The sequence below is a fragment of the Teleopsis dalmanni genome, chromosome 2 (assembly GCF_002237135.1).
Source record: "Teleopsis dalmanni isolate 2A chromosome 2, ASM223713v2, whole genome shotgun sequence".
In the NCBI taxonomy this organism is placed as follows: Eukaryota; Metazoa; Arthropoda; class Insecta; order Diptera; family Diopsidae; genus Teleopsis; species Teleopsis dalmanni.
In genome coordinates this window covers 62,316,064-62,323,965 of record NC_051847.1, presented here as the reverse complement: position 1 = coordinate 62,323,965, position 7,902 = coordinate 62,316,064, and the positions used below count along the sequence as shown (strand labels likewise).

The 7,902-nt window shown below is 25.0% G+C and overlaps 1 protein-coding gene across 1 annotated transcript in view; it reads left to right on the top strand.

Moving 5' to 3' along the window:
* The first annotated feature begins 5,166 nt into the window (after positions 1-5,166).
* LOC119685906 (protein vestigial-like) overlaps positions 5,167-7,902 on the top strand; it is a 37,543-nt gene continuing 34,807 nt past the window's right edge. Inside the window, exon 1 of the mRNA XM_038100313.1 lies at positions 5,167-5,245. The gene's annotated coding sequence lies outside the window, so the exon portion shown is untranslated. The remainder of the gene's footprint in view (positions 5,246-7,902) is intronic.

The window sequence follows — 7,902 nt, the reverse complement described above, 5'->3', positions numbered from 1 at the left end:
TGGTGGTGGTGATGATCCTAAATTCACCGTTGTTTATGAGCACAGTCAAATATGCTTTCTTTAGTCCAGAAAGTAAAATGGGTGGCGGAAAATTTAGTTTGTGATAGGTGAAGATTCCATCACCAACGAATGACGTCACATAGGATAGATATGCATTTATTTTGTTACACAATATGGGGCGGTCTTGGCGTCTAGATAGATTTCTGCAATGATCGGCCTCATATGACTCTGATTCCGTCTGTGGGGTTTGGGAGTTTGGACATATAAAGGTTTAATAAAATCGGTAAAAGAACGCCGTGCAAAGTACAAAAGCGTGCTATGAAAATAATTTGGACTCAGACATATGTTTTGGTCGATATAATTTGACAATTATATATGATAAAAATGATATAAAAATAGTATATGATAAAAAATGAAAAATAATGCAAAGTACCAATATATAAAATTTCAGTGAATATTATCGTTAGTTTATTGACTGATGTTACAATCTAGAAAGTTTTAATAATAAATCCTAAAAAATGATTAATACAATGGGTATTTGCGATTTTAGTTGTCTCCTAAACTTGATCTTAAATATTAAAGTTTAATCTAAACGTTTTTGAATAATTTTTAAATGATTTTTGTCTTAAATTTTTATGTTAAATAATGTTATTGACATAAAATAATATTGTGAAGTATTAATTTGTTTATAAAATTCCAGTAAGGCCAATAATGGGTTTAGTAGGAGTTCTTGGTATATACGAGTCAATCCTTAGATTAGAAAGTGAAAAGTCTCATAAAAAAGTCTCATAGTGATAATAATGCGTAAAGCTGTGGCAAAGCTATGACCACGCTAAATCTCACAAAGGAAATTGGAATTCAGAAGCGTATACCTAAATTGGTCTAAGGATGAGCTAGACTAAATTATTAGAGGTATGTCACTTACTGGTTGAAGTGGTGTAGCAGTTCATGAAAATCGTATAAACATACTTCTATGAGCTTGCACTTAACAAATACTTTTAATTGGATGCGGGGTCAGAAACTTCTCCGATAAATTGAAAGAATTGCTTCATTTAATACAAAAACCTTTAAATATGTTTATATGATATAATAAAATGGAATGGAATTAGATAAATAATTTTTTTTCATTACAATACCGTTTTAAAAGTAATTTCAAATAATTTATTTAATGATAAAGAATGAGGGTTTGATATATATTCTCATATCCCGGTGTTAATCTTTATACATATATTATGCCATCATTAATTAGACTTAGATATTTCTTAGACTTAATATTTATAACATTAATTAGACTTAAGTATTAAAAATATAATAAATTGTGATATTATACTTCTTATATGTCAATTTTTTTTTGCTGTATAATATAGTAGAGTAACTCTTCTTTTACAAGTCATGGTAACATATTTAGATAGGTAAGATTGGGCCGCTAATATATAGACATAGCCTAAATTGAGATCAATTAAGGCTGTATAATATAAAATATTAGAAACCACTTACATATCTATCGAGGATTGGGAATATTATACCATGTTGCTAGGAGAGGCTAAAAGACTGTAGTATATATCTTTAAAAAAACTTTCTTCAAAATTTAAAACAATTTCAATGCTAAAAACTCAATGTGGTATAAATTTTCCAAGTTTTTATTGTTGGCATACTGTAATATAGAATTGGTTGAGAAACTGCGGTAAGAAATAAATAAGCGGAAAAAAATAACTAATAAATCATAGGTCCTAACTTTATAAGATACTAGCATTTTAACGGCAAAAAAAAAACCAAACATACGCAGAGACCTGGTTAATAAAATCAGATGATGGCAGTAATATGAATGATATTGAACGGAATATATTACGATGACTTTTGTGGGAGTTCAAAAGTATGTTATTATTAATGTTGAAAACTGCGGTAATTATAACACATAGACCATGTACTAAGTGGACCCAAAAAAAAATACATAAAAAAATTGAAGTGAATGGATATCAAAGCGAAAAATTGGAAGAAAATACTCTAAATGGAATAAAATGATTTCAATAAAAAAATGAGCTATTTGGAAGACTGGTAACAGTTTCAAGTTATCGATGTATTTGCATATTTTATTTAAGAGAAACCATTCGTAGATGTTAGTCAATTACACAAATATTAAAATTTTAAATATATTATATTACAATTTCCTCTTAAATGATTCCCTCTTAAATGTGCTCGAACGTCAACGAAGATATGGGTGTATGTTGATCCAGTCCATCTTGTTAGGCATCCATATTGTACATTCTGATTTATAATAACCAGATTCTTGAATTTAATATAATAAACTTTTTTATTTGATGATATAGGGCATGTGCGAGTTGGAGTAAATTGAAATTTCCTAGAAATTTTTTTGCATTTATTTAAATATTTATTTATTTATTTATTGCACTTATTTACTGTTTTTGGCTAAAAGTTTTCAAATTTATTTATTTATTTATTAAATATCTTATAAAATTTTTACAATGGTAACACCCAATTTACTTAATTTTTATCTACCTAATTTATGCTACTCGAAATTTTGGTAAATACCAATATTGGCTGTCATACCGATATATTTTACTATTTCCCACAATTTACCATCAATTTACTCGATGTCGCACACGGCCTAATTTGAAAAAAATAGAATTTAATGATGAAGAAAGGTATTGTGTTTTAAAATAATATTCAGGCACGTAACTAGGAAACAGGCTTGTTCAACTGAAGTCCCGTTTAAAATAAGCCGAAAGAAATGCAAACATCAATGCTGTTAAATGTTATAATCTGCAATGAATACGAACTGCATATTTTAATGTGGAAGGATATTAAGGATTGATGTTTATACTAAAGTTTTAACATTAATGGAATTAGTTTTCTGTTAATGAAATATCTTCTAAGGTTAGGCAAGGTTCGAGTGGCGCCTTTGCAGATACTTAAGCTCAAATAATGGTAAGTTTTGATATCATCCAATTATGGATACTAACACATGAGGTATAGTAAAATTTTCTCCTTATCTACAAAGCCACAACTCTGACAAAAGTCTTTGCACTGTAGAACCAGACTCTTAGTATGCCTTCTAAGTATGCAGCGATTACCGGTACCGATACCGTGGTGCTGAGCAGGTTATGCTTTAGTTGAAGCAGTTGATTGTTACGTTTCTTATTCAGTTTAATTGCAAGTGAGATACCACTAAAGAGTGCCTACCTTGACATGCTTGTCTGCCTATCAATTGCCCGCGATGTCTCTGTGTCCGGCTACCCATATGGGCTGTATAACGCACCTAGCTAGTTCGTTACGAAGTACTAACTTAACAATTTGATTTTTTACCAATTATAACAGTTACCGTCGACAATTAGTTTTCTGTTATTAAAAAAATAAAAATTGTACTAGGAAATGTAATATCCGTGATAGACTGAGAGCGCTTGCTATAACTAACGGATCAGTCTTTTATGAAAAAATAATCTAGGAAAGTATTTTAAAAATGTTTTATTATTATAAGTTGCACAGCCTCAATTGTGCCGAAGAGGAGCCTATCCCTTATCTGTTGATACGCTACTAGTTACTACGTCATAAGCCGCTTTCAAAGCAGTTTTCTGGCTACGCGCATGATGATATCTTTAGATGCACAAGTTCTTAGCTTTACCTATCCATATATTTTTACGTTATTCAGTCAGAAATATATGAAAAATTACAGTAAGTGGTGAAAAAAAATAAGCAACAGTGGACATAATAGTTTTGCTTGAATCAAAAATAAATTTGTTTATATTTTCATTAAAAACGCTGAATACTTTTTGCCCAACCCAGAGTTTAGTATTAAAAAAAAATAAAAGTAGTTTCATATAACATAACTTATAAAAAAATGTTTTATAAAAATTTTTTAAATTATATTATGCAATTGCACTAACACTGCATTACTTTTAAAATTAAATTTACTTTAAATTTATATTAGAGCGATTATTAAAAAAAATTAACATTGAATTCTAATAACATCACTTATAGCAGTGTTAAAAAATTAGTTCTAATTGGTTCTGATAATCTATTTATTATTATCGATACGGCATTATTTCTTAAATAAAATAACTCAAATAAAAATTCAAAATCCGCCGCTGTGTTTTTCACTATTTCAAAGCGACATAGTATTGTGTTTATGTATTTATTATTTCCTACACTTTTCACAACATAAGTGCAATAAATTGAAGTGTACATATGTAGTTTCCTAAACATTCCCATTAATATTTAACAATGAAAGCCAGTGCTAATTAAATAATAAATTTTTCTTATCAGTATAGAATTTTTGTATAGTGGAGGTCATGCCGAAAAGTGCAAACAACAAACGTTTTTCTTTGGTAAATTATCGAAATCAAAACAAAATTTTGCTAACAAAATTGCATTACACCATTTTCTTTTTAAAATTATTTTCAACATTGTTTGTTCCTTTGCTTTCAAACAGCAAGGCGGAGATTTTGTATTACGCATGTTCAACCAATCCTCATAATTAATTTTATTGTCAGTATTGTTATCTCTGTTTAACCTACAGGAAAATGATGTGTTCCGCATTTAAAAAAAAATGGAAACTTTTATTTGCTTTTGTATTTGTTGAATGCAACAAACACAAAATAAAAGTTTTTGTGAAAACGGCTTATGCAGTCGTATTCACACACTGGGTCAGAGTGGTAATTAAAACATTTCTTGGGGTTTCTATCAGAATGTCATTTTACGTGAATGTGTGTGAATCGCAGCGGATTATCATCACCGAAATTTCACATAAACGTTCTCGTGTCGTGTGTGCTTAAAACGAAAATATTTTTGGAATTCAAAATTTTCGCTTTAGATTTAGCAAAAATTATTTTTATGCTATTGTCGGATCAAATAAAATATTTAAAATATTTTTGCTAAATTCCTAAATTAAAATTCACTTATTTATATCCGGCAAAATTAGTATCCGGCGGTATAGTTTTGTGTTGTTATTGTTTTTATTTTTATAAATAATATTTATATATTATTTACGATTTGCGTAATTAATGATTTAAAAAAATTTTTTTAACTGATTTTAATAATAAAATATTATTTTGTTAAAGTGAATTAATATAATTAATTGAAATATTGTAGGTATATAAGTGCGTTAAAAAATAAAATAATATTAATTGACCACAAAATTGTATATATAATATAATATATTGGATATTTTAATTTATATCTTACGGATATAAGCTGAACAAAATGGATTTATAAATAAGCTTTAATAAAAGTGAGTATATTTATAATTTTGTTTTTAATCCAAAAAAATCACTAAGCAAAAAATTATTTAAAAAAAAAAAAAAATGCAGAGTGAAAAAATGCTCGCAACAAGAATTATTAAATTTAATTTCTTGTAAATGTGAAATAAATGATGCTAATTTAATAAAGAAAATAATAAAAAAAATGTTGGTTTTTCTTTTTGAAAATAATTTCCATCGTAATATATTATTTTTATTTTGAAAAAAAAAAATGCAGAATGTAAAAATGCTCGCAACAAGAATTATTAAATTTAATTTCTTGTAAATGTGAAATAAATGATGCTAATTTAATAAAGAATTAATAAAAAAAATGTTTGTTTTTCTTTTTGAAAATAATTTTCATCGTAATATATTATTTTTAATTTGACTTAAAATTGCATGCAATTAATTGTTGTTTAATTTCTTTAACTACAAGCAGATTAATAATTTAATAAATTTTTAACTGTGTTGAAAAACTTTGTTGAGGTGAATATTTCTGTTTTAGTTTAATATCTAAAGATAAGAATTTGTTTCAGAATGTAATTGCTGTTTTCAATACAAGCTACAAAAACTTTATTTTATAAAATTTAAACAAATTTTTTAAATATTTGTTTTTAATAATTAAATTAATAATGTGGTGTATTAAGCTTATTAATAAATTACTTATTCAAGTGTTATACATCAATAAACAAGTACAGGTTACTACATTTTGGTGTTAAGTTTTTAAAACTGTTATTTTTCTCTATATTTATATGTATGTTTTGTCCACCTTATGCATTTTAATATGTTGATGGGTATTTTAATATAAAATTGGCAGTTTCCTGCAAACGACTTTAAATTAAAATGAGATATTGAAAATTAAATAAAGCTTAGCGTGAAATAATTTAAGCTCTTTTTATCAATTTTTATTTACAAAAATAGTTGAAATTAATTGTTCAATTAGTCTCCAACACCACAATATTAATTAATTTTTTATTAATTTTATTTAATATCTTTTATATATGATATTAAAAACATTTTATTACATCTTTTAAAGCTGACTTCAAGTTTTTTAAACTATTCACTTTTTATATAATGCATAATAAAAACTATAATACTGCCAATAAAATAATATAAATATTTTTTATAAAAAAATATTTTTTTTGCAAATATAAAACTGATAAAACATCAGTCAATAAATGCTTCTTTTTTCGTTAAACAAATTATCGAGACATTCAAAGTATTTTAATATAAAATATATTTTAAATTTAAAAATCAGGTTTTATAAAAAAGCGAAATTGGCATATATGAAAAACATTTTCTTTTACAAAAACATCATTTTTTTTTACTAAGTTTCTTTGAAAAGTAATTAATTGTGACTTTAGCTCTTTTTATGTCTTGGATGCATTTCTGGGAATCAAATTGATGGAATTCTTAAAGTTTATATACATATATATTTATAAATTCCGGTTGAAGTTTCCTTTTTTAATAACTGATTTCAGATGATACATTTCATCTACTTATGGTTAAAATTGTTTAATATTAAAAAAATAAATATGATGACATGTAGAAAACGACATATAAATATATTTAATATGAAAAAAGCTAAATATTTGATATATGTGTATCGGTAAATCTTACATTATTTTGCAATAATTAAACATAAATATGTAACATAAAAAAATATAATTTTGTAATTTTTAAATATTGTAGTTTAAAATCTATAGTTTCTTGAATAGTGAAAATAGATCTTCCATATAAAAAATAATTTTATACTTTTTTCATTTATTATTTAAGAATTTTTACTTACTCAAAGCTATGTCAGCTACACTAAAATCAAAAAAAAAAAACGAAGAAATTTATAATGTATACAGTTCCGGACAAAATTTGTAAAATTAATATTAAAAAAAAAATAATTTATGTTGAAATAATGGAAGTATTTATTATTATTTTTGTGAAAAATAAATAAAACTGATTAATGAAACATATAATATATTAAAAATAACTAACAAATAACTAACATTGCGTTCCTAGCAATAAGCGAATAATTGAGATATCCGAATCCCAAGATAAGAAGTGTACTTATCTAAAATATATTCATAAAACTTCTTTCATAATTAAACTTTTAAACGAAGTACAATGCGTGTAAAACTGAAAGCTTTATTAATATTAATAAATAATAATATTATTGAAATATTAATAATAATATTTCTGAAACATCAGTACAATTTAATTAAAAATTTTGTTAAATTTAATATTTATTATTTTGTAATTAAAATATATTGCATTTTTAAAATATAATACTAAAATAATGTCAATATTGTTATGGTTTCAGTTAAATAAATTATTGCAAATTCAACTAAATAAAAGTTTTAATCTGTTAATTAAATTGAGTATATATTACTCTAAATATCAGATATTATTATTATAAAGAGCTATGGTATTTTACTAGTTTGTCCCAGAAATAAAATTTTAAAAATGTTATGTGCACATAACATCGTTTATCATTATCGAAATTGCTTCGTTTAAATATTTTACTTTAATTAACTAAAAATAATTACTATTCAAATAAATTTGATTAATTGAATTAAAAAAATAATTGGATTTATTTAAGGTTTATTGCAAGTGAAGTAATTTACAATTAAAAATTATTTAATTTAATTCACAAGAT